The sequence below is a fragment of the Melospiza georgiana genome, chromosome 2, assembly GCF_028018845.1.
Source record: "Melospiza georgiana isolate bMelGeo1 chromosome 2, bMelGeo1.pri, whole genome shotgun sequence".
In the NCBI taxonomy this organism is placed as follows: Eukaryota; Metazoa; Chordata; class Aves; order Passeriformes; family Passerellidae; genus Melospiza; species Melospiza georgiana.
Window position 1 is genome coordinate 63,209,146 of NC_080431.1, and position 18,643 is coordinate 63,227,788.

Sequence of the window (18,643 nt, forward strand, 5' to 3'; positions counted from 1 at the left end):
AGTTATCAGTTTCACTTCTCTGCTTGGGTTTTTTGGGGTTTTTTTCAGTCCATTAGATTGTGTAGGGAGAGAGGGAGCAGGAAAGGCCAATAAGGTAGACGGGATGCTTCGACTCATCAACCTGTGCAGGGCAATTGTCCAGTGACTGTAGCAATCTTTCATCCCCCTCACCTGAGCTCACACCTTCCCCCATCACAGAGAAGCCTTAAAATAGGCTCCATGCAGCAGCCAGCCCAGAGCACCTTGGGATTACCCGCTTCCAACACCAGAGGGAATGCAGTTGCTGCAGCTAATTATGACTTCTCATAGGTAATCTCTAGTAATACTCATCTGGAAAATCTTAGTTTCTCCATAAAAGGCAAATTTGGAGATACTGAAGAGTAAAATCAGTGTGCAAGTCAAGCTGGGAAGGGCCAGGTGGGTGTCACTAAAGGTCATTTCTGCACCTCTCCTACTGGTTTTTGGCGCACACACACGTGCAAAACAAAACATGTGAATGACAGTGCTTGTCATGCTAACCCAGCTGGATCCTGCAATCTCCAGCCACTGTGAACTCCCAGGGAAGCATTAAACCGCCTCAGCACAGGCTTCTCATGCCATTTCAGATGCTGCAGAGTATCTGGCATGACCTTCAGCTCTGGCTTGAGACAGGTGTGGATCTCCCATGGATCCTAAGTCCCTTCTACCAGCTCTGTGTGGGTGGCTTAGCTACTTCAGAGCATCTGAAATGTTCTGAGCAGACTGTATTTTGGCAATGGGCCCCTGCTCCCTGTGTTGCAAGCTATGGAAAACATGTTTTTTCACTTTCACAAAAATCCCCAAGTGTGAAAAGATCAGAATGAGGCAAAATCTCACCAGAGTCTGGTTTACTTTTGCAGCTGTGACAAAGGTTTTGTGCACTGTATTTCAGCACAGCACCCTTTGCTGTAGACGTTCTAGGGTGGCCATAACACCAGGGTAAAGGCCTCCCATGAAATTGCTTACTGTCCAGGGCTGTTTTTGCATCCTCTGCCAAACTCTTCATCAGCTACTCTATAAGGCAAAAAAACCCTCTGTGTTTACTGTGGGATGGAAGTCCAGCCTGGGACATCTATTCCTTGAGAGCTAATGCGTCAACATGTCCTGCCTGGGACTGCAGAGGGGTGTGGTCCACAGGACATGGGGCTATGGGGGGCTCCTCTGGGGAGAAGAGGATGCCATTAGTGCTGCACCCCTCCTTACATCACCAGGAGAGCAGCTCTCCACTAAATCAATCTGCTGTACTAGAAGTGGAGCTGTGGGAGCCACAGGGGGAAATTCTCACCTAGCAGGCTTTAAAACAAAAGAACAATCCCCACTGCTTTATTATCAAAGCAGGAATGGGCATAACATAAAATTCTTCAACCTAAAAAAAAAAAAAAAAAAAAAAAAAAAAAAAAAAAAAAAAGAAGAAAAAAGATATCAAAATCACATTCACCCTTTTTCTTACCCAGAATTTCATCTGGTGGAAAATCTGATACAAAAGGGAGTTGCACGCTTTGGAAAATCTGGCTAGTGTGTCAGTTCAGTATAAAAAAGAGTGGAGAACAGAGAAGCCAAGCTCCCATGATCATGATGACCCTTAAGGGAGCTTAATTAAAGGTGATGGTGAAAGAAAGGTAAGCAGTTAAGACCCTGCACCAGACAGGATATACTGAGCCAGACTACTCAATACTTGTAAAGACAATGTTTGTCCCTTGCTCCCATCAGTCTTTCTTTCCTCAGTCCCTGCACTCTGATGAAGGTGAGGGGTAAAGCAGGGGAGGAGGTAAATGACAGGCAATAATGCCATTCTTTAAGTCCTGTTTCCTGGTTAATTGCTCTTCCAAAATTTTTATTTCACTCTGCTTCTCTTTTCTTTCGTACCAGGAATCTGTCCCAGAACTTGCCTGCCACTTACCAAAAATTAATAGCAAAGGAAAGAAAGAAAGAAATCCTGTGCAGACAAGGTCATGTTCCAGTGAACTCATTCTAAACATAACTTTTTCATTTCAACAATCCTGCTCTGGCAGCATCTGAATTCCCTGCCCAGCTGGTGGTTAAGGCTTAATGCCTCTATTCCCATTACTCTCCAGCCCTATAAAGTAAAATCTCTATGGCATACAGCTATGAGATAACAGTCTCCTTGGGGCTGAGTCATAGGACTCTTCATCTAGGGATGAACAATTAACTTGCTACCATTCTTCTTTGCCTCCTGCCATTCTTTTTCTCCACTCTCTGCTACAGAAATCTGCATTTATTCTCCATCTTCACACTGCTGCACTGAAATCTGTCTCAGGCCACCATGTCAAACAGTTGCCTGTGGGCCCTGTATAACCATTCACCAGAGGGACCAGGCTACAGCAATCCCTGCCTGCTCTGGGAGGAGGGTGAGCAGCCACAGATGAAGAAATCCATCAAGAGAAGAGGCAGGAGCCTCAAAGAGCTTGTTTAAAGCAAATATTCTGTGCTTTGACTAATGCTAGTTTGGGGAACTTCAGAACAGCGTAACATGGCTGTGAGCTCATTACAACTGATGGAGAAGAAATTGTTTTGATCTGATGAAACTGGAAGTGAGAGGATGTGGCCCATTTCTTCTTTTTATGAAAATCTCTGGGTTTTTTTGCCTTATCCATAAAGGAGTTGATATCTTAATTTTGGATTTACAAATCATTAACATCCAGGGCACGGATTCAAGACTATTCCTGGTACAGGATTTTTGCATGACCTTGATAAGTTAATCTAATGGGATCATGCTGGCACTCAGCAACTCTGAAAATCAGAACACAAAGGTGCCTAAATATGGATGAGATGCCCACGTTTCAAATGCTGAATGTAACCACTTTGCCCTTCTATTTTCATACTTAAAAGAAATCAAGCTAATAACACTTTATCAGGATCAATACTTTACTGAGAAAAGAAACTGCAGTGACTGGCATAAATTTCTAGCAATAGTGCATTAATTCATTTTTTAGAGTCCATTTAGGATGGTAAGATGAAGGTACTATAAAAATGCAAAATACCCCACAAAATTTTTCTTCTCTCTCCATTTATAGAGTTCATACTTGCAAATGTATGCATCTCACTAAATATAGAATCCACAAAGTGTTTCAAAGTAGACAGATTAATATTAGTTTATTTACCTGAAAAAAAATTAATGTCTGCAATACAAAAATTAATGAGAAATATATGGATGTTACAGGGAGCAGCTTCCATTTGGAAGATGTGCTCAAAGTCTCACACTAATGAAATGTCATAGGCTTTCTAAAAGTTATGGAGCATAAGTTTCTGACACAGAAGGTTACTCTGCCTTGGACTTCATATGATGGATAAAGATGAATAAATCACTGGAGTAGAAGTTGGTCGTTGCCTAGGAACCAATGATCATGACCTCATTGCATTCAACATACCCAAACAAAAGATAGCCCCAAGAATACAGTAAATGTGATGTTTCAGAATGGCTACTTCCAAAAATCTAAAGGAAACTCTGAGCTACATTAACTGATAGAGAAATATTTTAAAGGAACTGTGCTTATATAACTTTCTACAGTGATATTTGTCCCTGTGGTAGTAATTTTAATGAACCTTCTGATGATTATAGCACATACCTAGGAAGATACTTAGTTTGAAAAAAAAAATAAGCAGACAAGCAGAGATCTGGATAACTACAGTTTGGCTAGTTTAATGTCATATTCAGGGAAAGTAATGATAGATACCTTTTGGTAGTATGTGCTACAGAATTAACTGATGTCAATTCAGTAGCTGCTGTAAAACAAACAAAAACCTAAACACATCATAGTCTTTCAGACTATAAATTCAGATGGCAAAGGTTATTTTTAAAAGTGATTCAATTGGGAATATTGTTAGTCATTCAAAGCAATAAAACATGATATTCTGATTAAAAATAGCATTGTTTATTCTCTGGGGCACTTATTTAATGGATCTAAGGAATGACCAAATAACAGATCTTGAGCACTTGGTGAAAGACTGTGTTACTAGTGGGATTATTTAAGGATTGTTACTATGTCTTTTACTGGCCAATGTTATTATATTAATTAGAAGCAATAAGAACAAATTTGGTGCTCACCTACAGATTAATGCAATAATATTACAGAATGGGCACAGGACATTTATTTAAAGCAACATATTTTTTCAATAAACTAGGATCTACTGAAAGAAAATATTCTTTAGAACAGAGCAGAAGAATAAATCTCCCAGCTTCTACTAAAAGATGTTGCTTTGACCTCGCTGCACATTGCTGTTATTTGGAAAGTTATCACAGAGTAGGGATCAGACTTTAGTTTTGCTGTCTCTGTCCTCTGTCCCTAAGACTCCCTGGTAAGAGAGTAGGCACTGTTCTGACTGAAATTTCCATGTCTTCAAGCACAGCTGTCCTTATATTTTAAACTGAAAATCATTTGTCTTTGGTCAAGGAACAGATATGGTTCAAGCAATGGCTAACTGGTTGAAATAAACAGGAGATCAGGCTAGATTTCTAGCTGTTCCTTCTAGTCCTTAATCTCACAAACCACAAGCAGGCTAATGCATAAAATATTCAGCCAGGCAATATCTAAACATTTTGCTTCAGTGTATTTGTTCTATAGGAGAAAGCAGTGTCTTCACTCCAAAGGCTTACCCAAGAGACTGTTCTATGGCTTCATGGAACCAGTGTGCAGCAATGGTCTTGAATTTTTTAAAATTTCTTTAATACCCTAATTAAACACCCTAATTTTAAAATTTCTTTAAAATACCCTATCCTACCCAATTCTTTTCACCAGCAATTGATAAAACTTATTTGGACATTTGAAACTTAAAAGAAACACATTTAGTATCTGAGGTTGCCATTAAAAACTACATGCAAAAAACAAAAGGAAACATTTCCTCCCCTTGAGATGGCACATCTGCTCAGTAAACTTGCACTATACTTTACTGGCTTTGGTTTTTTTCTTCCCAACAACTGCCCCTGTGAAAACACCTGTGAAGACAAGTCAGACAGAGCTACATTAAATGGACATTAACAGTATGTATTGCCAATTCTCAAATCCAGATTGTGTCAGGAAAGAACAAAAAGGAGGTCTGAAAATCTAAGTTGACCATGAAAAAAAATAGCCAAAATGGGCCAAGCTAGCGTATGTAAGAGATCTATCTCACAGAAAATATAATGGCAACATTGAAATTTTTCAAATAGTCAAAACAGGAAAAAAGAGTTCAACTTAAGTGTAATCATGCCACAGGAGTTTTCCGAATAGTTCTTGGATCAATTCTTGCGATGTTACTTAGAGAAATGTCAGAGCTCACTGGTTATCTTCCAGAGAACCGACCAGCTGCCTGCCATCAGCACTCCAACACTCGCCTTTCCCTCTTCATTACAGATTTGACTGCTACTGCTTTAAAAGCTCCTTTCTCCTGAACAGTAGAGATCCTGGGTTTGTGCAGTTTTGCTAAGAACAGCCATTTTATTAATAAGTACTCGGCCTGTTGCACACATAACAATATGAATTCCGAAGCATTTCAAATCAATTATTTTTAATTATCACAATTCTAATATGTCAGTAAAAATATATAAAACTATGTTATGTTATATTTTGATTACTACATGATAGTATTTGGAAATAATATTCACATGAAACATGCATTCTCTGTGGAGACGCAGCACTCACATCGCATTGTTTAAAATCACGTCACACTGCTACAGCACACCAAGTACCTGGTGTTGAAAGTGGATAAAGGTAGACATGTCACCAGAAACTCTGAAGCACAGGAGAGAAAAATGGTTACAAGGAAGGGGATGAGAAAGACCTCAAGAAATCCATTTGGATATTCTGTGTCTGTCTCTTGCCCACTTTGTGCTTTGAGAAATCTTGGGAAAGTGGAGTACCAAGACTGCCAACACAAAGGCTTATCTATACCTGGCCAGTCTTACTGCACACAGCTCATCTGTGCTTGGAGTCCCTGAGCAAACACAGTGGGAAAGGCACCATGTTATTTCAGCACTTACATTCATAAGGCTAAAGAATTTAAAAAATAGTATAGCACCACGACAGGAAATTCACTGTGAACAAAGTGCCAGTCGTTTCTGTAAATTATTTATCAAATCGGTCACCATACTAAAAGAGAAAAACAGAACTGAAAACCTGGATAACAACAAAGACAATGCTTCTGACAGTAATTGTCAGTGGATAAATGAATATGCTGTGGTCAAAGTTCTGCCTTCACGAACTGTGGCAGCAGAACTTTTATCTGAGCTCTTTCACGACCCTAAATAGTTACTGAGTGCAAAGAAATGAGCCATAGATAACTCCAGGGAGTTCAGAAAGGAATTGAAAGCTGAAACAGAGAAAAATAAGCAGGAGAGACATAATAGTGTGGTTTACTTGGATTTTTAACAAGCTGTGTGTCTTCTGCCATAGCCCCTAAACTGTCCAAGGAAAGAGGTAGAGGTCATTTTTTTCAGTGTAATTGCATTCTTATGTATCTATTTTATTCCATTGCCTTTCAAACACCCTGAAGCCCACATTTATGTGTCTGGATTGAGAACTTCTCATGCAAGTGAATTACACCCATGGAGCCTTGGAAAGTAGTCACAGAGATGCATGGATTCACAGGAGGGGTGTCCACAGCAGCAGCACCTCTCCACACCACCCCTCACCCTGTCTGTGGCACCTGCTGCTGCTGTGGTACCGTGCCACAGTCTGAGCAGGGCAATGTACCCATTGATCCTACCTGGAATGGGATGCTGCATCTCTTTACTCCACAGCAGTAAAAGAGATACACGGGTGGTGGGCAATATTTTTTTTCACTTTAGCAAGAAAACAAGGGAGTGCTGACCTTCCACAGTCATGGCTTGCAATCATCGCGTAAAAGAACTCAGTGGAGCTGCAAGTACAACCTGAAAATAAAGACAATTTACTGGGCTATTTCACTACAAAACAAACTGTTTACAATATTTTATGAACCACTCATGCCAGTTTCCATGAAAATAGAGTGCTGTGTTTATGAGATAGTATAACCTTAGTGCCTTACACTTGAATTCTACTAAAAATATGTTGCGTTGTCATCAGGGAAAAGTTAGAGTAAAACAAAACAAAAAAAATGATTACAATCTGGTAGACTGGATAGTGCTGAAAAGCTGAGAATTAGGCTAGGACTTACAGCACATTACTCTGGGGATCCATGGCGTACAGCTAAAGGGCTACATCAGCTGCCCAGTCTGTTGCATGTTTGTCCAGCCCAGGACACACAAGCTTCCTTCTCTCCCCTGCCTTCACTCCGCCAGGCTCCTGTAGCCTTTGAAACTCTGAAGCAGCTAGAGGGATGGTGTCAGGAAGCAAGGCGCATGTGTCAAGCTCAATGAGTCCCTACAAAACCCTTGGAGTCACAGCTCTACCTGGTTCCCCACCAGACTGCAAATGCAGCAGGCAGAAGTCCAAGGGAAGTGCCTGCTGCCGCCGGCAGCGAGGTGATGCGTTCCGCTGTGTCAGATTTTTGGAACACACTAGTAGCAGCTGAAAATAGTCAGAAGGCTTTAAGTATGTGCACAATCATCAGAAAGCAAGGAGAGAGAGCCTCCATTAATGAGAGAGAAGGTAAATAGAGCCTGAGAAACTGGAAACATTCTTTGGTTTGGCTTACAGCAGGGAAAGAAAAATCTTAAAAAGCATTGTGCAGAGCACAAAGAGAGGCCATTAATCACAGGAAATGCACTTCCTCAAGTACAGTAGGAACATGTGAGAGCCTGTCATTTTTCAGACCGCTACCCAAAAGCTTTCCAGAATTTCAGAATACGATGATCCTCAAGACCCAGGTGACGTGACATGGCAACAGAGTGACTGATGTGACAATGATGGCAGAGGGCTTAGTTAGCCTGAAGAAAAACATAATTCCTAGGCTTTGGAAACCTACCACAAATTTGACTTAGGTGCCCCAGCTGGCTTGGCATTGAGGGCCCTTCCCAAATACCCAGCTGGCCACATGCATGAGAGAAGTGACCTGAGAACTTGATCAACTGTAAAAGGGGTCCATTCTTTGCACTTTCCAAATGAGCCATCAAGTCCTAGAACACATATACCCTGCTATGGCAATTGTTAAAAATTACAGCAAAACTTCAAAATCAGTGGTAAATTGCCATGCCTCTTTCAACATCTGAAAAGAGTAATTTATTTAAACTTGAAAAGTATCTCTCTCTGCTTTGGCTTTAGAACAAGAGCCAGGTACAGTATTTGTGTTTTACAACCGATGTGGGGCTGTAAACTGAGAATTTGGTATGTCTGTGGGAGCTGGAAAAAATTATCTCTGCTGACAATCACGTATCAGGGATTCACAGGTTTTAAAAGTAACAATGTCATACAAAGTATGATGGTTTAGTAGGAATACCAGGTCTTTGTTCTCCAGCTCACCACATTTGCTAATATCATCTATGCAAAGGACTTTGCACAAATTCATTCTTCATAAAATCCCATTGAATTGAGGTAAATTCACTCTAAAACAAAAATCCTTCATTGGATATCCAACAAGATGCAAAAAAAAAAAACTCCAACAAGCATCAAGGAATGGGTCCAGAGTTTTTTTCTCCTCTGTGGATTTACCTCTAAGTATAGGTAGCAATCATATTTGTTCCCACAATTTTGGATGATATTTCTCTGTTAAAACTGCAACAGACCTGTTCTGCTGGAAAAACAGTACGAGGGAAAGTATTTCCAAGAAGCTGTACCAATTAAAATGAGCGAACTGCCCAGTGCATGGAGGTGTGCTAGCAGGATCTGGGCTTTTTGTCGGTGATACCAACCTTGGGTGGGGCTCACTGTTATCCTCTGTAGCCCTGTGGGTCTGTCCTTCCCTCGGCATTGGCTGCATGCTGCTGCCTCCCTTCCAGCATAGCTTTCTGTGCCTGCCTAATTGCCTAAACGAAGGTGAGGGAAATTACAGGGGAGAGCCCTGTATGAAACCTGAAAATGCTTTGCCATGTTTATAGCGCTGACACCTTCATAAAATCCCAGGTACAGAGTGGATGACAAAAACGTGGGTTTGAAATGAGCAGGCAGAGTTAAGGAAAGTGCTTTTTTAACTGCTGCCACAAACATTACTGACAGCTAAGTGACACTGGAAATACAAAAGGAGGGAAGGCACAGTGGAGCCTGTCGGTTTAACTCTTCATCGGAGCACGTTTAATGGGACTTTATGTTCAGCCATGTGAACTTTGAAATACCTAAGTTCAAATTTCACCTTCAGACTTCCCATCTGTTCTTATTTCATCCTCAGACTTTCCATCTGCTCCCATCTAGGCCTTCCTAATGCCATGCCCAGTCAGACGGTATGGTTTTACCAGATGCTTCTGTCTTGGAAATTTTATGGCATATATGAAACAATAAAAATTTATGTTCTACATGTTACTTGCGCTAATTAATTCCATTGCACAACAATGTTTTTTAAATGATATTGTCCAGAAAGTCTGTTAAAATCCACTGTAGACAAGTATGGCAATATTTTATAGCTCCTAATGCCAGATGGGTTTGGAGTTCAGACATTTGCGCTAATGCATTTTGCACTTAGGTGCTGTGCTGGGAAAAATCGACTCCCAGGGACAAAGAGTTAACATTAAAATGTTGGTATTAGATAGGGGCAGTAAATGCAAGGTAGAGGTGTGTTTTTCTGTACTAATTTTTTGCTGGAAATGAGTATATGGTAAGCTGTTAGTGTGCCATTTTACAAATTTTATATAAAATGAAAGATGTTATTTCTTATTACTAATATGAAAATATTTTAACGTCTGGAAGAGCAAAAATGTGCTGGCTAACAACCAAAGATGTGCTGGATAAAATCCCCTCCACCTGTTCAGAGGGCCATTGTGCTAGAAAAAGAGTATTGTTAAATGAGCAGCGTTAAGTCTCGTATAATAGCAAGTCTAGTAAGAATAATTAGTATATTAAAGAAAGCGTCATTATCCAAGGGCATTCCTGTAGTTTCTTACTTCAAATCACTGCATTCAGAGCCAGGAGATATTCTGAACTCTGAGTGCAAACAGTGGGTTACTCAGTGGGGCTTGTTTTGTACAGGGCTTTTTGTTTGCTTGTTTGTTCCACGAGACTGGGTTAATAAGGCTTCATGCCAAGCAAGACTTCCCTTCCCTTGATTTTGCTCCCTCCCAAGCACTCTGGTGGCTGCGCCTTCTATACATGAAGAATCCAGAATGAGCCCAGGGGTTTCACATTTGAACCCAAATGCTGTTAGATATCAGACAACAAGGGTTTCCTCCCCAATGGCAGATTCAAAAGCAACCTCCTGAAAAAGGCTCTGTCATCTCCATCACCGCAGGAAGCTCCCTGATGGCCAGACAAAATTTGTTTTTAAGTGGCAGCTCCATCAACATCACATCACGGGGGTTAAAAGGTGCAGAGCTGATGGGGGAATGGCTCTCAGCAACAAAAATTGAAAGAGCAGCTTGTCTCATTTTCCTCAGTAAAAGAGGTGCTCTGGGAGGAGGACAGGGAAAGGACAGACTGCAGTATCTATTCAAGTGAACATAAAGATTGGATATTATCTTGTCTAACAATTTTTGGAAGCTGACAAACAGTTACAATTGATGCTCAGAGATTAAAACAGGAAATTGTATCATTGTGAGAAAGGGCATTTACAATAATGCTGTGATTCAAGAATACTTTTGTGAATAGAAGAAATAAGCAGAGTTTCCTGCTATTTGTGCTTTTATAATATGCCATGCTTATAAATCCCCACACAGCTGTGGGTATTTGTCATGATAATCATGAATCTTCATACTTTACTCAAATTTTAGTGCATGTGATTTGTTCCTGTAAATTATGCCAACACTGCAATTAGCCCTATACTTTTTTCCATATTATTTTGTTTTTAAAGCAAACAATCTCATTTCTAGGGAGAAAAGATGATACCTGTGTGAATTATTGACTAATTGTGATGCACAAGTAGAAACTACACAGATATAATAGCATCCTACAAGCAACCCACAGACTAAAGTCTGTTTTCATAAACTAGTCAATGAATATTTATGCATGGAAAATATATTCATGAACAAGGGGGGGGAAAAGGGCTAAATTTGCAATTAATATTTGTGGTGAATAATTTTGATTTATGAATGGGGACATTTTGTTCAAGGTTGCTAATTATCAGTTGGTTTGCATGGCTGCAAAACAGATTATTCTAGCAAAAAATTGGAAAACAAGTGAATATTCAATGCTTCCATAAGTTTTGAAGTTCTTTATCTACTTTTTAAACTCTTACAGCTTCTTAGATAACACCTGATTACCTAGTTGCAGGTAAGCATCTTTCTGAAACTGATACATTGTTTAACAGGTATTAATATGCTCATGATCCATTACTATTTTACTCATTGTTTCAATAATGATGAGACTGAAGGACTCTGAAAAATAATTGTGGGATATGTACCTTTTCTTTTTTGATTGGTTTGGGTTGGGAACATGTCCCAGTTTTGGGACATAGCCAAAATTGTTACCATTGTTGGCCAAACATTAAGCCGCAGCATGAGTTGTGGTCAAACATAGGCATCTCTCACACACTGCAAATAAATATATTGCCAGCTTGCATTGAGTATATTGTGGAATTGCTCCCAGTGAAGGTGGTGAAAATCCTATCAGGTTAAATGTACCTTTAAGGTACCCACTGGAAAAAACAAGAGACAATATGTTTTTAAGAGCAAAGAGTTTCCATACCAACAGCCAAGGGTTAGAGAAACTTGGTATGTCCATTGCTGTAGGTTAGCAGCAGAATAATCTGACTGGGAACCTAATACTGAGGCTACTCTTTTTGTTTCCTTCTTTTTCTTTTTAAAAACACAAATACAAGTTTTCAATTTGGGGGCTTTCCTGTATGCCGAAAATAGGCCTGAGTCCCACTGCATTTTGCCATAAAGACACAGTAGAAGCCATGTGCCTCTGGCTTCCAGGTGCCAGCCAGGTGCCCTCAGATTCCTGTCATCCTTTTTGATAAAGGGCCATTCTCATAGTCCTTGCCATCTTCCTTCAGACTTTGCTAGGGGTCACTTCTCTTTTACTCTGACCCACACATATCTCCTCCCTCCAGCTCTATAGCAAGCAGCTGACACATCTCTGTGCCCTCCTCCATGCCAAGAGAAACAAAAGAGCTGACTTTCTGACATGAGATCTGACTTTGTCCGTGTGTAAGAAGATATTTATACTCACATGTTCATAAAATCTTACATTTTCACACAGGAAATCAAAATATTTGAAAGCACAGGCACACAGTGACACTGCCTAAAATAAGTCGTCATTCTGTTGTTTTGTGTCTATGGGTTCCCTGGTCTGAGCTTGAGAAAATCAAATTTGTGAATGCACGTGGACACATGAGAGGAAGGAGGCAGCCAGTGTGTTCGGACAGAAAAGAAGGCTATCACAATCCCTTTGGTACACCTGGCAGAAGTCCCACAGGTAGCCGAGCTCTCATGAAGCCTCTCAGAAATCAATTGCTAACGGTTCTGGTCCATGCCAAGAAAAATGGGTTCATAAAGAACAGTTCATTGGTTAAAACAATGAAAATACCCCACCTATAAACACTGTTGATTACACTCTCTCAGGGCCACAAGAAACTTTGTCTTCACATTCAAAGATTCCTCCTGACAAAGCTCAACTGAAAGAAGTGAAAGCAAAACCAGACTGGGAACACAATGAGAGCCTGTGCTGATCATGCTGGTTGTGAGCTTGTGCTGCCCAGGACCTTTTTCTCATTTATGAAAATATTAAGAAATGTATACCTTTCTCTAACATAAGGCAAGATGCATTTCAAATGATACCACTTCCTTGAACTGAATTTTCTTCCAGCCATATCTAATGATTATGGGATCCTTGAAAATATTTTCAATGGTTCCTCAATTACTTAGGCAAGTCCTTTTGCTTGTTCTTCTGTAGCTTCTATAAAGCAAAAGAAAAATATACTGCTATTTTTATATCATTTTTGCTTGTTCTTCTGTAGCTTCTATGAAGTAAAAGAAAAATATACTGTTATTTTTACATCATTTTAATCCTCTACACCTTCAATCTTTTGTTCTTTCCTCCAAGCTGTAATTATTTCCTTGGAAACACTTTCAGTTTAGAGAACATCTTGATCACTAACATTATATCAATATAATATAATATTTGATTCAAAATTAATCTAGCAGGAGATATATCAACTCCAATTAGCCTTTACTGCATTTTTAATTCAGTACAAAGACTTTCCTGGAATCAAACAAACCATCATAATTTAATATTTTACACTGGGTGTCTGAGACTGAGAAGTGAAGTGAAAAACACATCAGCATTGTTTTTTGTTACCACTGTATGTTGTATAAGGATGATAGACAGGGCCTGGATGATGGCAGTTCTTTTATAACAAAACACATTCTTGGCGGTGATGGTTTTGTTCCTGCTTTCTTTTTTATAAATAATTCACTTCTTTATTTTTCCTGGATTTTTGCAGCTGTGGCTCCCTGTGGGGACAGACCTTCTCTCTGAGCATCCTTCAGCACTGACCACTTCCAGTCTGTCAGATAAAGTCTTACAAGCTTCCTAGGTCATCATGCACTTGTAGATCTGTGTTAGGCTTTAACTGGGAATTAACTACCTTGGTTTCATCAACTACAGTAAGGATGACTTTTTCCTTAATCTTCTGTTCTCTTTTTTTTAAACTACTTCAAATGCCTGCTATGAATAAATCATGATTGTAGGAGTGTCCCGTGTAAATAACTGGCTGGGAGAGATTGTTCATTTGGCTGCTAAAGGGAGGGAAAAGCCCCTTAGATTCATTCAAAATAAGTTATAACAACTAACATTTTATTATTGAAGAAAAAACATAAATATACCAAAACAACAACAAAAACACTAAAAACCACCACCAAAAACCAATCTTCACTCATTCAACCCAAGATAAATGAAGTTTAGAAGACTTATTTTCGTGTTTCTGAGAAGACTGTCTCTTTTGCCTACTGGCCTCCCTGAGGATTTAGATGAAAGCCCAGATGAACTTCCAGACCTTCCTCATGGAGATTCAGACCAATGTTCTTTATTAGAGAGCACTCTTCCAAGCCATTTTGTAGGAAGATGCTCCTCTGGCATCTCCCTACTCAACTCATATTGTTTACCACTAAGTGAGTTGAAGTCCACAAAGGACTTCACTCCTGCATGGGAGATACATATATTCCATAGCTGATGCCAGTATTTACATGTATTTGCAGAGGAGTGAACAGGTGGATCAATCCCTTCAGACCTGTTAGCTGCACCACAGGCACAGAATGGATAAATGCTACTTCCAAAGCGGTAGTTTCCACCTCAGCACCTAAGCAGTCTCTCCAGCAGCTGTTTTATCTCCTTACGAATCACTTCTTCTTCTGCAGAACTTATACAGCCAATGACAAGGTTTCAGAGCTGTCCTACCTCTTGATTCTAGAAATTATTTGAAGTCGGTGTTAATAGTTTGCATTCTGCACGGGCAAGCTCTAGATGGGATGCCCACTAGATTGAGGAGTCAAACTGTCATAAAATGATTAAGTGAAATTATCCCTGAAATGAATTAACATGACTTTTTGGCGAATGTAGAAAAGTGAAAGCAGCAGCAGCTCTGTAGTGGGTTGACCCTGACCAGATGTCAGGCACGCACCAAAGCCACTCACTCACTCTCCTCTGTAGCTGGACAGAGAAGAGAAAACAAAGTGTTCATGGGTTGAGATAAGGAACTGGAGAGATCACTCATCAAATACCGTCAGGGGCTAAACAGGCTCAACTTAGAGATATGAAGTAAATTTATTGCTAACAAAATCAGAGCAGGATAATGAAAAGTAAAATAAAACCCTTAAAAACACCATCCCCCAAACTCTCCCTCCTTCCAAGCTCTTCCTTCTATCCCAGCAGCACAAGGAGGCAGGGAATGGGGGTTATGGTCAGTTTATCACTCGAGGCTTCTCCCACTGCTCAGGGAGAGGAGTTGTTCCCCTGCTGCACCATGGGGTCCCTCCCACAGGAGACAGTTCTCCATGAACTTCTCTAGTGTGGCTCCATTTCATGAACAGCAGTTCTTTGCAAAGTGCTACAGTGTGGGTCACTCTTCCATGGGGAGCAAGAACAGGCTGCTCCATTCTGGAAGCAAGGAGCCCTCTCTCCACAGGTCCACAGGAACACAGCCTCCACCAGGCATCCACCCGCTCCAGCATGAGCATCTCCACGGACTGCAGGTGGATCTCTGCATCGCTGTGGCCCTCCATGGGTTGCAGGGGCACAGCTTCTTCACCATGGTCTGCATCACAAGCTGCAGAGGAATCTCAGCTCCAGTGAGGTACCACTGGTGTGGTAGTCAGACAGCAAATTATTCCATGTTTTTTGGTATTAACACTAATAGCACATTCCAATATGCCAACACTACTTGTCATTCAATATAATTGACCATTGACTTAGAAATGTAACATTACAACCCAACCTAAGTGCATATTTAAGGCTAGAAAGACCAGGAATATATTGCTATTCATGCCAGGATGAATAGGACATTACACCTGACTGTAAGTAGAAACTCCTTCCTTCTGCTTGGATCATGCATGCCTTTCTCTTTCTCATTGGCAAATGAGTAACACAGTTCCCAGACTCTGACGCTGGCACCTGCTCCTGCTTCCATCTGTATTTTGGCAGAATTAATGTTCATCGACTTCTCTATTCAAAGGCTGTATGACATAAGTCGTAATTTTCTTTATGCCATTATATCTATTTGTTTTGCTCTATCCATGAGCCCTGCATATATTCCCTAACTGTGCCCTCATAGCTCTGTGAATTTTCAAACTTTTATGAGAACCACAAAAATTGGTTTCTGTGCTTGCTGAATGGCAAAATTCTTTCTTTCCCCAGAAGATTTTCAGGGAGTCTTTCAGACATTTTTTTTCTCCCTCAGGACTCAGAAATTTCCTACTGGAAGTTTCCTCTGATGCTTAGAAATGGGCAACTTCACTGAACCCAGATATCAAGTCCTTAGCCTCAGAGATCCTATTTATCTCTTTGTAACTGAATAATAAATTCCTAGATGTACTGAAGGATTTAGTGGAGGTATCTGTTGCATCCAGAGACTTGTGTCCAGAGTCTTAACTAGGCTTTAGGGATGAGGGAGAATCCTGTTTCCAAAAAAGAGCCAACTTGTACACTCAACACAAATCTGGAGGAGAGATTTGCAGGATTACTGTAAAAAGTCCAACCTTCATGACAATACTTAAACTCAGTCTAAGTGCTCTGGCACTTCCCAAATTAGTTTTCACTAACTGCTGAGGTCTTTCTTAACTCCCTATGTTTCATTCCTGCCTCAAATCCCTATTCCCTACTCCTGGTGCACCTTGATTTCTCACCTCAGTCCTGCCTTGAGAACTTCTTCAGTCATAGGAGCTTTGTCTATCCTGAGATACAATATCATTGCACCTCTCAGAGAACCTGAATTCTCAAGCAAGTTCAGAAGTCCTTCTCCTGACCAGATAGATGGGAACCATAGCTCAAAATTCCTGATATTTCAGATGTGAGCAAAGAAATCACACATAAGCCTCCACAGGAGACTGATTGATTAGACTGCTTTGGCTCATCAAGATAGCACCGAATTTGGTATCCAAAAAATGGAGTATCAACCTCTTGGTCAAGAACTTCAAGTGCTCTTTCATGCAATGAGTGGATTGAAATCCACAGCCTGAACCCACATCATAGGTCTTGGCAGGTATCCAACAACTAGGCCATGACATTGCCTGAAATAAAACTATTCATTCTCCCTTCCCTTCATCTGAAGCTGAGTCACAGAACAGAAAAATCTCAAGTCATAGCTAAGAAGAAAGGATGAAATAAAAAGCAAAGCTGAAAAGGGTTAATAATAAGTTTCAAAGTCAGAATATTATTCATAACTTTTCTTTGAATTTCGGAAGCCAAATAATCCAATCAAGAGTTTAACTCCCTAATATTCATGAAGCTGATTTTCATTTGTGCTAATGTCCTCTATGTCCTCCATTAACAGATCATTTAAAATTTTTAAAGTCCCTTTACATCTCTAAAGCAGTGTGAAGGAGCCATTCTACAAGTTAGTGTAGGCTGGAAACATTTTCTCCACTATTACATATTCTGTTTTGTGGGGATTTCTTTGGTATGGAAACTACATGAAGCCTTAATTGAATGTGTCCCCACAAGTCTTAAAACATTACTACTATAGGTGATAGTTTCCAGGAGCTGTTCTCTAGAATTATTCATGCCTCAGTCTTGTGGAGAATATGTAGATTTTGCAAGTGAATGTGGATTATCATACAGCATGCTGGGGTTTTCTCCAGGACTTCCATGAAACAAAAACATTTCCATAAATGAAAGGATGCATGATTTTTCTTGTGGGTTTCTTGTAAACTTGGAAATTTTTGCCAAAATACTGCATCATGAACTGCTTCATACTTCCATCTAGAGCATGCAGTGTGCAGGCCATCTTTCTCCAGAGAACTAGAAAAGTGTATTTTTCCCAACAGGCCTTTGGGTATGAAGCCACTGTGCCCTTCACACAAGTCACAAGCAGGGGGACTGCCAGCTCTGGATCTTCCTGAGGTCTTTTTAGACCAAGAATAACCCAACCCAGCTCCACTAACCAAACTCTATTCCAAAATGAAGTGCTAGAGGTTTTCAATTTCCCATTTCCTGAGGAAAGAGGTTCTGTGGCAATCACTGCATAAGAGCTTCTCTGGGAAACCATTTTAAAGTGTTTTAATTGGATGTACAGAAGCAAGTTAAGTTTTCATCTTGAATGAGAACAATTGGACCTACAGTAAATAATGGCAGCTAAGGGGATAAAATTGCTTTAAAAGGAGAATGTGGTGTTTACATTCATATAAAACAATTCATCTGTAACAACTCTATTTCCTTCATTTTTCCTTCATTGGGCATGTTCTGCAGCTCCAGGCACTCAAGTGTAGTGCACGGTAAGAAGGCAGGCTATCAACCATGTTAATTTAGAGGTCTTTCAAAAGCAAAACTTTCAAAGAAGGCCATCAATTTTAGTAGTATCTCAAGTGCAAATTGCTGAATATTCTGAATTTCCTCCCAAAGTAACCCATCTGAAAAGCAGGTCCTTTCATGTGGCTAAAAGCTATCTCAGAGTCTTCCCACTGATCTCTGTGGGGAAATTTTTTCAAATTACCAGTAATTCATGGAATTAAATCATCCTACTTCGAGCAATGTTTTGCAAACCCTCTCAGTTCCTTTGAACTAAATGCTCCTTAGGTTCCTGCTTTATTCTTCTGTCAGGCTCACATGCCTGAGAAGCTCAGTATATAACACAGTATCAAAAGAAGATAAATGCCTACAATTGGAGACTAATTGGAAATAGGTGCTGGGGCCAGAATTCAGCCCCCCTTGGCTATAGAGAACAAACTAAGGCGCATGAGTTAGGAGTGCAAGTACACCGGGCTGCCAATGGAGTCAGCAGAGAGACAAATGCATCCCTTTCTGGATGCATAAAAAGACCTCTGATTTCATGGGCTGGGAAAGGTTGCAGGACAGTTGTGTAACTAACACAAAGGGCCTGGATCTGGCATGAAACTCAGCCTGAGCCTACAGTGAGATATGGTTGTTTCTCAGAATGTTAAATACAAAGATTTAAAAGACATACTGACTCTAGG